Here is a 15051-nt window from a genome sequence, read left to right as displayed (position 1 = left end):
CATGGAGGTTGCACTTTGAAAGAGGGCTGTCAGGAAGGTTGAGAAGATAGGATTTGCAGAAGGACCCCAAGGAGTCAAGAACACTGAACCAGTAATTATGCCATTTATTGTTTTGTGCAGTGTTTGTCCAATAGAACTCTCTGTGATGATGGGCATGTTTTTTTGTTTGTTTTTTTGTTTTTTGTTTTGTTTTGTTTTATCAGCACTGCCTAATTTAATAGCCACTAGCTCCATGTGGCTTTTGGGCCCTTGACATGTGGCTGGTGGCACTGAAGAACTGAGTTTTTAATGTACTTAACTTTTGCTTAATTTAAATTTGGTCACCTAGAGCTCGTGGCTCCCAGAGTGGATGGCATAGATTTAGTAGAATGTCGACGAGTCCAGTGCTCTGAGTTGAGCTTGTACTGTGTGCTAAATGCTTTATGTGGGTTCTATGGAGTCCTTACAATAGCTCTGTGAGAGGGCAGCTATAGTCACTGTCACCATGATGAATAATGTAGTCTTTCATTCATTCATCTGTGCTTTATCCTTGCTATCATTAATAGACTTTATTTCTTAGAAGAATTTCAGATTTGCAGAAATATTGCATAGAAGATACAGGGTTGCCATTTTCCCCATACCCAGTTTCCCCTATTTGTAACATCTTTCATTAGTATGATACATGTGTTACACTTAATGAACCAATATCGATACATTATTGTCAACCACAGTTCATGTTTGTTTAGATTTCCTTTGTTTTTACCTAATGTCCTTTTTCTCTTCCAGAATCTCATCTAGGATACCACATTACATTTAGTTGTCTTCTCTCTCTAAAAAGAGATATAATTGACATACAACATTGCATTAGTTTTATGTATACAACATAATGATTTGATACATGTATATATTGCAAAATGATCACAATAAGTTTGGTTAATGATTAACCTCCATCACCACACATAGTTACAATTTTTTTTTCCCTTGTGATGAGAACTTTTTAAGATCTATTCTTGGGACTTCCCTGGAGGTCCAGTGGTTAAGAATCCGGGCTTCCACTGCAGGGGGCATGGGTTTGATCCCTGGTCGGGGAACTAAAACCCCACATACCGCATGGTGCGGCCAAAAAAAAAAAAAAAAAATCCCCTTTTTTTAAAAAAAAATATTTATTTTTCTGGCTGCACTGGGTCTGAGTTGCGGCACGTGGGATCTTTGTTGCAGCTTGCAGCATGCGGGATCTAGTTCCCTGACCAGGGATTGAACCCAGACCGCCTGCATTGGGAGTGCGGAGTCTTAACTGCTGGACCACCAGGGAAGTCCCAAAATCTGTTCTCTTAGTTGTCCTGTCTCTTTAAGCTCCTCTTGGCTTTGGCAGGTTCTCCAACTTTCCTTGTTTTTGATGGTCTTGATGGTTCTGAGAAGGGCTGGTCAAATATTTGGTAGGATGTCCCTATATTGGCATTTGTCTGGTATTTTTCTCATGGTAATACTGGGATGATGGGTTTGGGGGAGGAAGACCAAAGAGGTAAAGTACCATCCTTCTTACATCATATCAAGGATACATACTATCAACTTTATTTATGCATGTTGATATTGGCTTTCATCACCTGGCAGAGTTAGTATTTGTCAGGTTTCTCCACTATAAAGTCACTTTTCCCCTCTTTCCTTTGGAAGGTAGTCACTATGTGCAGCCCACACGGAGAGTGGAGATGTCTGTTCCCCTCCTCAAGGGTGGATATCTACTTAAGTTATATGGAATTCTTCTGCATGAAAGACTTAGCTCTTCTTCCCCCCATTTATTAGTTTAATCAATCTTTTTTTTTTTTCTTTTGCCGCGCTGTGCAGCTTGTGGGATCCTAGTTCCCCAACCAGGGAACGAATTCCAGCCCTTGGCAGTAAAAGCACTGAGTGCCGAGTCCTAACCACCGGACTTCCAAGGAAGTCCCCAGGTTATCCTTGTTTTCTCTCTAAGCACATGCTCTGAGGGTCCGTGAGATCAGGAGACAGAAAGATGACTCAGCTTGGGTTCCTGCTCTTGAGCACATCACTGCTGCAAGGGAGAAGAGGACATGTAGACACATAAACCCAGTTAGTGTGACTAGGGCCAGGCACAGAGCACCACCTCTCATGAGGGCAGCGTCTGGGCCAGAGGACAGCAGGAGCAAGGGTCTACCAGCCAGAGGATGTGGGAAGTGGGGCTTCCAGATAGAGGGACCAGCCAGAGAAGAGGCACAGCTTTTGTTCCCGAGCGTGGTTCGGGAGCAGGGAGCGGTGGGACACGCGAAGTGCAGGTTATGAGGAAGGAGGACGGTGAGATGGGACTGGAGAGGTGTCTGTCTCCAGCTGCAAAGGGCCCTAGAGAGTCAGGCATGGAAGGTGGGATTTTATCCATCAGACCAGGAGCCGGCAGACTACAGCCCGATTCCACCCACGCCTTTTTTTTTGTACAGCCTGTGAGCTACAAACGATTTTTACATTTTTTTTAATTATTATTTTTTAAATAAATTTGTTTATTTTATTTATTTATTTTTGGCTGCGTTGGGTCTTTGTTGCCGCACCCAGGCTTTCTCTAGATGCGGAGAGCAGGGGCTACTCTTTGTTGTGGTGGGCGTGTTTCTCATTGCGGTGGCTTCTCTTGTTGCAGAGCACGGGCTCTAGGCGTGCGGGCTTCAGTAGTTGTGGCATGAGGGCTCAGTAGTTGTGGCTCACAGGCTCTAGACCACAGGCTCAGTAGTTGTGGTGCAGGGGCTTAGTTGCTCTGCGGCATATGGGATCTTCCCTGACCAGGGATCAAACCCGTGTCCCCTGCATTGGCAGGCAGATTCTTAACCACTGTGCCACCCGGGAAGTCCCTACATTTTTAAATGGCTGGAAAAAACCAAAAGAAGAATAGCATTTTGTGACATGGGAAAATTACATGAAGTGCAGTTTCAGCATCCATCAAGTTTGATGGTAACACGGCTGCACCTGTCGTCCACATGTTGCTGGTGGCTGCTTTCAGGCCACAGGAGCAGAGGTGGACTTGCTCAGGCAGGGCCCGCTTTCTGGCCACGTAAACGATGCAGTGACACAGGGCCCTGCACTTCTACTGTCACTGTTCTGAAATTCTTAATCTATGAATGAGGAGCCCCATGTCTCTATCTTGCACCAGGCTCTATAAATTGTGTAGCCAATCTTGGCAACAGAGATCAGATGGCCCACAAAGCCTAAAATATTTACCCTGGGGCCCTTTTCAGAAAAAGTAGGTTGGTCTTGCTGTGGTGGGCAGAATAACCGCCCCACAAGCGGTCCATGTCCTGGTCTCCTGGACCTGTGAAGATGTTCCCTGACCTGGCAAGAGGGACTTTGCAGATGGGATTAAGGATCTGGAGATGGGCAGGTGACCCTGGATTATCTGTATGAGACCAGTGTCATCACAAGGGTCCTTATCAGAGGGAGGCAGGAGGGGCAGAGAAGGAGATGCAACAGTACTATAAGCAGTGATGCCATTGACGTCTTTGAAGATGGAGGAAGTGGCCATGAGCCAAGGAATGCAGACAGCCTCTAGAGGCCAGGAAAGGCAGGGAAACAGATTCTCTCCTAGCACCTCCAGAAGGACCGCAGACCCGCCAGTACCTTGATTTTAGCCTGGTAAGACTTAACTTTGGACTTTTGACCTCCAGGACTGTAAGATAATAAATGTGTCTTGTTTTAAGCCACCAAGGTTGTGGTCATTTACTGTACCAGCCACAGGACCCTGATATTCCTGCCATAGGCAGTGGGCACCTAAAAGAATTTGTCTTTCAGCCAAAGAGAATTTTAAATGAGACACTTAACATGATTCTTTGCTTATTTGTTAGAAGGAAGGGACCCAGAGGCAAGTGGGGTGTGCACTCTTCAAAAGAGGAAGGCTGTCAAGAAAACCCCTCGGGAGAGCTGTCAAAGCAGGCATGGGGCGGGATATGGAGAGGAGGAGGAATCCAGATGTCTTAGAGGTGGGATCTCTGGGACTTAGTGACAGTCACGTGTGGAGAAGGTGGTGGCCCGAGTCATCAGGCATAGCGATGGGGAAGCCATGACCTCTGGACCACTTACAGGGCTCCAAATGTGTGTGGGGAGGTATCTTGGGGACATAAGAAATGGGTTTAGGGAACTTCCTGGTGGTCCAGTGGTTAGGACTCAGCGCTTCTACTGCAGGGGGCACAGTTTCAATCCCTGGTGGGGGAGCTGAGATCCCGCAGGCTGCGCAGCACGGCCAAAAACAATAGGTTTAAATGTCAGGGGTGCCGTTCACTGGTCAGCCCCCAAACAGAGCCGAGGCATTGAAGCAGAGCACCCATCCTGAGGACAGAATCCGGGCAGCCTGGTCGAGCCCAAAGAACCTTCCGGCACTTGAGCTCTTTGGGGCCCGGCTTCAACCTGATTCCATCGCAAGTGCTGAATAGGTGAGTTATTTAGAAAACCAGAAAGCTGTTATTGACTTTTCCCTGGACGGTTGAGTTTACTTTTGGGTGGGCAACCCTTTGGAGCTCACGGGCCTGATTACTTCAGTGTTGGAAGAGTGGGTAGGCACGGGTGCTGGCTCCTTCCGGGTGTGGGTCCCCCGTGCTTCCTACTTGTACACATTTCTCATCCGAAGAGCCTGGCCCTGGAGCGGGCACAGAAACACAGGGCTTTCATCCAGGAACTGCTGTGCTGATAACCTCCCCGAGCCTCCGTGTGCTTATTGGTAAAAAACAGGGGGCACCAGGGACACACGTAGAGCAGGCCCCAAGCAGAGCAGATGATGCCTAGGACAACCGTTGTGGCGCAGGCCCATAAAGGAAATTCTGTGCTTAGTGCCCGGGAGAGCAGGAAGGGCTCCCCAACTCATCTGAGAAGCGAGATCCCCAAATGCCCCAGCATGAGATCACATGGGTCACTGGCCTGAGTGAGCGTGGCAAGTGTTGGTTTCCAGAATTACCTTTCTGGATCTGACCCATGCCCCTTCCACTCGGGTGACCTTCCGGCAAGAGCAGCAGTGGCATTTTATCTCCCACTGGGTCAAAGGTTAGAACAGGCCCAACAGCTTTGATTCTGAGGGTCACTGTGTTATTGACGATGATCACTTTCACTTCCACCATTACGTCACCCTCCTCATTTCTGCCAGTGACCAGGTAGTAACCGCTGTGTCACTTTTTTTTTTTTTTTCCCTTTTTAAGATTTCTGGGTTTTTAAAAAAAATCCAACTGTTCTTTTTCATGCCATACAGGTTCTCCTTCTTGCTCTGTCTCTAAATGTTTTACATGTCTCTGCTGGGCTTTTTGCAGTGCTTCTTAAAAAAAAAAAAAAAATTAAGCAGAAATTCAGTGGTTTCTAGTATATTCACACTATCTCATTCCAGCACATTTTCATCACTCCAAGAAGGAACCCCATGCCCATTAGCAGCCCTTCCCCTAGCCCCTGGCAACCATTAATCTACTTTCTGACTCCATGGATTTGCCTGTTCTGATCACTTCATGTAAATGGAATCATACAATATGTGGCCTGTTGTGCCTGGCTTCTTTCCCTGAGCATCATGTCTTCAAAGTTCGTCTGTGCTGTAGTGTGATTTAGTACCTCATTCATTTTTAGGACTGTGTAGTAGTCCACTGTGTGGATGGACCACATTTTGTTGATCCATTCATCCATCAATGGACATTTTCTGGGCTGTTTCCACCTTTTGGCTTTAGTGAATCATGCTGCTGTGAACGTTTCTGGACAAGTGTTTGTATGAACATATGTTTTCATTTCTCTTGGGTGGATACCTAGGAGTGGAGTGGCTGGATGACAAAATAACTAACTTTTTGAGGAACTGCCAGGCTGTTTTCCCAAAGCTTTTCTTTGTAAATGAGATGGAGGCTGCGTGCCTCTCAGTCGTTGGCTCAACTGGCTGTGACCATTCTCCAGCCCTGTTCCTCGTCCAGCCTCCCATGGGAAGCAGGCCAGGGGCCCGTGGACTTGCCAGGGTGCCTCCCACCTGTCCTGATATGATGGGGCAAGTACAACCAGGGCCTGTCCTGATATGATGGGGCAAGTACAACCAGGGGTGGGTGTTCCCATTACGGGCCTCTGCCCCACCCTGGCAACTCCCACATTCCATGTAGTAGGAAACCCTCAAACCACCCAGCTCCCCAGACGAAAGGTCCAAAAGCACAGCCGGTGGCATGTCTCGGAGTGCTCCACGCGTGCTAACCTCTGATCGTGCATAGTTACGAGCAAGTTGCGCCAAAGGAAAAGCCAGGTGTGTTATCAGCTATTAAAAGCTCACGCAAATTGATAAGAACCCAAGGAGCAAAGATCAGAAACAGACATCTCACGGGGGGGAGAGAGAGTCAGCAAACCTCAGAGTGGCCCTCGGGTGCAGGCTGGTTAAGAAGATCATTCCAGGGCTGCCGGGACCCCCGGACACTGGCTTTCCTCAGGGTGGTGGCCGTGATAATCAGAAAATTCCAAAACCTTTGGAAGATACTTACCCAGCATCTTACGGGGGTCACAGTCTTACCCTTTGGTTAAACCACTGAAAAGTGTCCTGAGCCCCCAGTGGAAGGGCTATTCTTACAGCCTTTAATGAGCAGGGATTGAACCCAGGCCACGGCAGTGAAAGCCCAGAGTCCTAACCACTAGGCTACCGGGGAACTCCTTTCAATGAGTAAAAGGTTGGCAGTGATCTAGACGCCCAGCGACGCAGCTGGCTTGGGGAATTGCGCATCCTCTAGAAATGATGGGCAGGAGCCCCGCGACCACGTGGAGTAAGAGTGCCTCTCAGGCGTGGGCTGAGCACTGTGGGGGCGCAGTTTAATCCTCACCATAAGCCTGTGAGTTGGGTACTGTTGGATGGGCAGGGGGAACGACTGAGCAGGACGCAGATAACTCGGGGGTGGGCGTGGGAGCTGGGGAGAGGGGAGGGGCCGGGGGGATGGTTTTCATGGACCACTCTAGGGAAGGAGAACCCAGCTGGGGTGGAGGGTCGTGGGTTCGTGGTAGCGTCTGTGGGGTGTTATTTCCACTCCTCCACCCAGCCAGGGTCCAGCGGCTTAAGATGCTCGAGGGTGGAGGGAAGCGGGCATCCTCAGTGGTGCAGTTAAAGTGATGGCTTCAGGTTCACATGGGAGGAGGAAACCGAGGCCATGGAGAGAGGGTCCATCTTCATCTTCATTCCCCCACACACATCCCTAAGCACCCAATGGGCTGCCACCTTCCTCAGGTGCATCCTGGGTGTGTGAGGTCACTAGGGCTGCCAAAAGAAAGCACAGGCTGGGGGCTTAAGCAACAGAAACACATTTCCTCACAGTTCTGGAGGCGAGAAGTCCAGGGTCAAGGTTGGTTTCATTCTGAAGCCTTTCTCCTTGGCTTGCAGACGGCCGTCTTCTCCCTGTGTCCTCACGTGGTCTTCCCTCTGTGCGTCTGTCTGTGTCCTAATTTCCCCATTTTATAAGGACACCAGTCATATTGGATTAGGGCCCACCCTGTCCTCATTTTTAACTCCAAGACCTCTTTAAAGACCCTAAATGCAAAGACAGTCATATTCTGACGTCCTGGGGGCTAAAGCTTCAACATATGAATTTGGGGGAGGGGGACACAATCCAGCTCATAACACTGGGGGAGCATGTAATTCTGCCGCAGCCCACTGGGTGTGGGCGGGGGAGCTCAGGTGGCCCTCGTCACACACAGGCACCGCCCAGTCTTCCATAGGTCAAGGGGATTCTGGGGTTTGGGTACCGCATTCTCTGGTGGATGGAGCAGCCCTGGGGCTCCAGTGGGTGGACGGAGAGCCATACCTCAGGGGCTCTGACACAGCCAGGGGCCACATGGAAATGCCCAGAGGCTGGCCACAGCAGGGGCAGGAGCCAGTGGTGGTGGGAGAGGTGGGCCGTCACCCCAGACCAGCCCTCCCCTCCAGGAGCAGGAGTTTTCCTGGGCTCACCCCAGGGAAGTCCCACTGAATACATGCTCGCCTCCCCCTTTTCCCAGGACCACTGTGCAGTTGCGCAGGGGCTTTCTCTAGCCGGGGCTTTCTCTACTCAGATCACCGCAGCCCTCCTTCCTCCCACCCCGCCCCTTCTTCCCACCCCCTCGTCCCTTCCCCCAGAAATGCAGTCACTCTGCTCCCACGCCACCTTGGGAGATGGGGCGCCGTCACAGGGTTTGGCTCTCGGTTCAGCGGTCAGCAGAGTGAGAGCCCTGCCCTCCCCAGCCTCTGCGGGCTCTTTGAGGGAACTGCTGGCCTTATCACCCCCAGCGGCCAGCACGGAGCCTGGCACCCAATAGGTGTCAAAGGTCTGCTGACCTAATGAACCAGAAGCCAACTTGCTCTCAAGGGCCAACGGCAGTAAGACACCAGCCCGGTTTCACCATGTCGCGGCAGAGCCCACCCCGCTCTGTCCCCCCCACCCCATCAGGGCTCCCCTCCTCAGCGGGTGCGATGGGCACCCACTCCTGCCCAGACCCAAGGAAGACCCGTCGGACTCAAGGGGCCGGTATTTGAGGGACGTCATCGACCTGAGCCCTGTAGGGTGGCGGCAACAAGGAGCTGGAGGGGGGAACCCCCGCCCCAACTCACCCCTCCTCCTGTCACGAGCCCTGTCACCTGCTGTCTAGCGTCCCTTGGGTGAACTAGATTGTTCCCCGTCCAATGACGGATGCAGTGTCCTTAGCACACCGTCTGACTCCCTTCCCTTCCCGGTGCTGCAGAGACCCAGAGGTCAGAGTAGGTCAGGCCTGGGGTGGGGATGCGGAGCGGGGGGCAGGGAGAAAGCACTACTCCTCAGCTCTCTCTCCCTCCCAGGGCCTCACATTCCAGAGGTAGGAGCCTTCAGCCCACACACAGGCTTCAGTTCTGGGGCAGGCCAAGGGTCAGGAGGAAGTAGAAACAGCTTTTCCCCAGAAAGGTGGGGTAGGGGTAGACAGGCCACAGGTTGCTGAGCAGAAACCCTCCATGCGGAGAGAAGGGGAGAAGCCCCTCTGGGTTCTGAGAGACAGGGCCAGAAAGTGGCCGCAGTAGGGCTTCCCGCTGATGTTAGGGCCAGAGGATTCTTCCTGGTGGAGACAGAACCCCGTGCATTGCAGGATGTGTAGCAGCGTCTCTGGCCCCCCACCTCCCCACCCCAACTGTGACAACCAAATATCTCTCCAGACTTGGGCAGCTGTCCCCTCGACCAGGTTCCTGTGCTGATGTTAAGGGCCCTCAGGTCACATCCAGGTCAGGTGTTCAGGGAGCCTGCTGTTTTATGTGCCCTGTTCCCTCTACCTGGAACTCTCTGCCCCCATCCCCCTCCCTACCTGCCATCTTCCAGAACTGAGTCTATACATCACTTGCCCCTAGGAGTGTTCCCCGCCCCCCTTAGGAGGTTGACCCCCACGGGTGCTGTGGTAGGCCAAATAATGCCCTTCCCGCAAGATGTCTGCGTCCTGACCCCCAGAACCTGGGAATATGTGACCTTACACAGCAAAAGGGACTTTGCAGGTGTGATTAAGTTAATCACGCCTGGAGATGGGAGATGATCCTGGATTATCCAGCGGCCCCAGCGTCAATCATGGTGGTCCTTATGACAGGGAGGCAGGAGGGTCTGGGTCTGAGAAGGAGATGTGATAACAGAAGCAGAGGTCAGAGAGAGATTTGAAGATGCTATACTGCTGGCTTTGAAGATGGAGGAAGCGGCCAGGAGCCAAGGCTTGCAGGCGGCTGCTGGAAACTGGAAAAGGCAAGGAAGCCCATTCTCCCCTAGAGCCTCCAGAAGGAACCAGCCCTGCCGACACCTTGATTTTAGGACTTCGGCCCTCCGTGACTGTAAGAGAATACCAGGAGTCAGGGCTTGGGTGGACCAGACCTTCTCAGGCTTAGAACACTGAGATGGAGAAACAGACAAAATGATCACTTTTTCTGCCCAAATTAAAAAAAAAAAAAAGTTATGCACGTAAAGACCAAAAAGCCCTAATCCTTGCTTCACATAGTTGACTTTGAAAGGCTTCCCACATTCTCCAACATGTCCTGGACCAATTCTTTTCCCCTCCTCCCTAGGAGAAAACATCTCATTTTTATAGCCATACGTCTTGAGTTGGCAGAAGTTCACAGCCAAACAGACATATAGTCTACGAGGCATCTCAAACTCTTTCATCAACAGCTAAAATACCAAAGCAGGGTTTGTGCAGCCTCAGCCCTCCCAAAAAAGGACCAGGGACAGAACCTTGGGAAAATGCTCTTGTCACAGAGATGACAGACACAAAATGGGTTGTACATAAAATTCATCAGTACAGGACCTGGCAGTGGATATAGAATTCATCAGCACAGGACTTGACACGCAGCAGGCAGATTTACAGTTGTGGTTGCAGTATTCACTATTAACAGCTGAGGGATCACGGCCAAACAGCGTGGCACTTAAAACACACATACACACTCAGCAACACAGCACGTGAGACAGAAGTGAAACGTGGGTCTCCCGATTTCTCACTAGAGCGGTTGTTCTCAGCAGGGGGCGGGGGAGACAGGGACTTCTGTCTAGGGGCATTTTGGGTGGTCACAACCAGGAAACAATGCTTAGCGGCATCTAGTGGGTGGTGGCCAGGGATGCTGTTCAATATCCTATAATGCACAGGGCGGCCCTTGACAGCACAACGCAAAACATAACACAAGAGTATCCAGACCCACAGGTCAGTAGCACTGGTGGTTCTAGGCTTCCATTTTCTTGGCTATTGAGGGTCCCCTGCAATTCCGTATGAATTTTAGGATCCGCTTTTCCATTTTTGTGAAAAACCAAAATGGTCATTGATATTCTCATAGGGATTGCATCGAATCTCCTTCTATTCCTAGTTTGTTGAATTTTTTTTTTTATCATAAAAGGGTGTTAGATTTTGTCAAATACTTTTTCTACAACAATTGAGAGGATCATTTTTCCTTCATTTTATTAATGTGGTGTATTAATTGATGGATTTTCATTTATTGAACCATCCTTGCGTTCCTGTGATAAATCTACTTAGTCAAGTGTATAATCCTTTTAATATTCTCCTGGATTTGGTTTGCTAGTATTTTGTTGAGGATTTTTGCATCTATGTTCATTAGGGTTATTGGTCTGTAGTTTTCTTGTGATGACTTTGTCTGGCTTTCGTGTTAGGGTAATGCTGACCTCAGAGAATGAATGAGTTAGGAAATGTTCCCTCCTGTTTTTCCTGGGAAGAGTTTGAGAAGGACTGGTGTTAATTCTTCTTTAAATGTTTGGTAGAATGAACCAGTGAAGCCATCTGGTCCTGGACTTTTCTTTGTTGGGAGGTTTTTGATTACTGAGTCAATCTTCTTACTTGTTATAGGTCTTTTCAGATTTTCTATTTCTTCTTGAGTCCGTTTTGGTAGTTTGTTTTTAGCAGTTTGCCAGTTTCACTGAGGCTATCTAATTTGTTGGTGTACAGTTGTTCATAGTATTCTCTTATAATCCTTTTTTATTTATTTCTAAAGCTCAGTAGTTATGTCCCCACTTTTGTTTCTGACTTTATTTGGTTTTTTTCTCTCTTCTGGGTCCCTGTTTTGCATCATGTTAGCATTCCTCACATGCTATTGCAACCCCTTTGTTAGAAAAACAAAAATGAAAACTCTACACGACAGTAGGCACCAGTCTGTCTTGTCACCGCTCTAACTACCCAACCTGGCACATAGTAGACCTCGGTAAATATTTCCTGAGTTACTTCTTGCTAAGGTAGGGCATGAGAAGCATTGGGAAAGAGGCTTCCCCACAGCCCTCCTGGGAAGACAGCCTGGTGACTGTTGAGTCTTCTTGTGCCTGAGCTCATGCCCCTCCAGTGCATCTTCCACGTGACCTTGGCAGAGCTGTGACACAGGCCTGACCACAACCCTCCCTCTGGCTAAATCCCTCAGCAGCGCCCCAGCGCCCTCTGGATGAAGGTGGCCCTTCTTAGCTCAGCATGTGAGGCCCTGAATAGCCTGTCCCCTCCCACCTCATCTTCCACTATCCAACCCCCGCACCTCCGGTCCCCAGCCATCCTGAACTTGGCAGGTCTCTCTGGTGTCCTGCTCCATCTGGCCTCTAACACCTGCTTGTCTTCAGGTCTCCATTCAAGTTATTCCCTCTGGAGACCTGATAGGGTGCCCTCTGAACCCCTACAGCCTGCCTGTGAATGTTTCTCTAGAATGCTGACCATGTAGCCTTGCAGCATCCCACGAACATCTCCCCCACCAGCTGTGAGCCCCACGTGGGGAGTGATGCATCTGTTACCTGCCCTCTGTCTCCAACTCTCTGCATATCACTTGACACCTGTTTTATTTATTTTTATTTATTTTAGTTTTTGGCTGTGCCGCACAGCATGTGGGATCTTAGTTCCCAATCAGGGATCGAACCCACGCCCCCTGCATTGGAAGCGCAGAGTCTTAACCACTGGACCGCCAGGGAAGTCCCCCTTGACACCTTTTTTTTTTTTTTTTTTTTGACACCTGTTTTAAACTGTAGGTTTTATAATTATTCAGGTATGGTGAGGCCAACAGATCAGGAGACGATTGCCACTGAAAAGGCACTTTGTTACTCACAGAGCCCAGGAAGAGGGGGCACACACTGTGCCATGCAGGGCCACACAGGGAAGCACCAGGGCCAGTCAGGAGGCAGAGGGAGCGAGGGGGAAATGTGGGCAAGAGGCTTTATTGTGATTTCTGTGGGAAGGATTGAGTGAGGCAGGGTAAGCAGGCTTAGGACTGGCTAGTTTGAATAATTCCAGCAGGCTCTGGGGTACAGAGACTGTCCCTAGTTGTCTGGCACCTGGCCCTGGGGTGATCAGGGCTGGAGGATAGTGGCCCTGAGTGTGAGAGCCTGATAGACGAGGGGGTTAAGGTATGGGCTCTGGATTGTCTGGTTTGCATATGAAAGGTGCCCTTATTAGGAAGTCATTTACTATCTTTTGGAATCTGCTAGCCCTGGGAGGGGTAGTACTTCCACGATCAGCAAGGCCCAGGCTGTCAAAACATCAGAATAAAAAACACATGCTGGGAGCACAGAGGATTTTTCAAGCAGTGAAATACTCTGTATGGCACAATAATGGTGGGTACATGTCATTATACATTTGTCCAAACCCACAGAATATACAACAGCAGGAGTGAACCCAAATGCAGACTGTGGGCTTTGGATGATAATGATGTGTCAGTTCATTAATGGTAACAAACATACCTATGAGATGCGGCATGCCGATAATGGGGAAGGCAATGCATGTGTGGGAGCAGGGGGTATATGGTAAATCTCTGCACCTTCCCTTCAATTTTGCTGGGAAAATTAAACTGCTTTAAACAAAAGTGTCTTAATAAAAAATAAAAGGAAATGAAGCTAGAGGTAGAACATATATTAAGTTCAAGCACTGTAGTAACCACTCTACTCAATCCCAGCTCTACAACTTACTCGTTCTGTGCTGTTTCCTTATCTGTTAAAAGTGATAAGAGTACCTTGCTCATAGGAACGTTGAGGTTTAAATGAATTAATGTTTCATTTATAGTAGAATCCAACATATGCAAGCCTTACATGCACTGGCTATTTCTCCCAAAATATTACTGTTAGATGGTGTCCCACTTTGGTTACAGAAATAAATGTCTTGGGGGAGAAAGATGATACTTATAAGGTAAACTCTAAGCACATCAACACAAAAATAGGTTACTTTTTCCTCTTACAGATCATTTTTTTGATCACTTAACATTATATAAAGTTCTAGTAACAAGTTTCCTGCCATCTTTTGTAAAGAGAGAAAGAGGAGACAAGTTGTATGAGGGGGAGCTTACATACTACACCACTCTACTGGTAGAAGAGACAGGCTTAGGCTCTTATGGAAGACCACAGAACCATTAGCAAAACAGTCACGTGTTCATGTATCATATACAATGACTTAAGTTTGTATCAACTAGTGTTTTTCCTGAACCAACGTAACTAAAATTTTAAATGTAGAAATTTAATGTACCCAACTGTACAAACTGCCAGAAACTATAAACTACTTTTCATTTTTAACATTTTGAAATCCTCATTCTCCTACAAACACAAAATGAAGCCAACAAGGAGAACAAATTCTTCATCATTTAAATTTGTGAAACAGATCACATGCTTTGTGGGCATAACCAAAGGTAAAACCTTCAGTAGCTTACATTTTGTTCATGACGAGGCCAGTGTGTAAACACTACCTAAAAACATAGTAAATTTTCCCAAGAGTAATAATAAATATTAAACTAAAAAGAGTTAACAAGCATTCAACAATTCTCAAACAGATACTCATCAAAATGAGGTAAGTCTAATGTGTCATCTGCTAAAGAATTTTATGCTAAAGTAGAAAAAAACTCATCAAAATTATCAGTCTTCATAACAGCACCACTTCTATAGTGATTTGAATTAGTAGCTGAGTTACTAAGGTTTGAGGGTGGCAGTCCTGGGGGAGAATACTTTGCTAGAGACTCAGTACAGCAAAAAATGATTTGTCAAATTTACTCCCAAACCTCCCCCTCCCTTTTTTTCTGATTGCAAAAGTAACGCATGTTTATTGTAAGGAAAAACTAGGAAAATACAGGAAAACACCAAGAATATTTCGGAGCATTCATCTTAACACTTAGTGGTAATAACTACTGCAAACATTTTCATATTTTTATGCATTTAGACTTTAAGAAATAAATATGAGATTCTGTTGTACCTATTTGTTAATGATCTGTGTTAATGTTTAATGAGCATTTTTCCATCTTAGTTTTTGACAACTTTTGGATAGCTATATAATGTTACATTGTGTGTATTACCATTGTTTCACCAATTTATATTTTGAGGTGATTTGTATCGTTTTGGTATTGTTAATTATCCTTATTGATAAAAATTTTCACAGAAAAATAAATAAAAGGAAAAAGAAACAATGTAAAATTTCGAATTGACTGTTACCTGTGGCTGGAAATGCATTCTCCAGTAATGTAGACACCAGCCACATGTGGCTATTTAGCACTTGAAATGTACTGGAAGTGTACAGTAAGCCATGTTTTGAAGACTTAAAAGGGAAAATATCTCATAAATCATTTTGATTTGATTATATGTTAAAATGATATTATCTTGGATAGGGTTAAATAAAATA

The sequence above is a fragment of the Eschrichtius robustus genome, chromosome 2 (assembly GCF_028021215.1).
Source record: "Eschrichtius robustus isolate mEscRob2 chromosome 2, mEscRob2.pri, whole genome shotgun sequence".
Lineage (NCBI taxonomy): Eukaryota > Metazoa > Chordata > Mammalia > Artiodactyla > Eschrichtiidae > Eschrichtius > Eschrichtius robustus.
The sequence above is the reverse complement of the archived record's forward strand: the minus strand, read 5'-3'. Positions refer to the sequence as shown.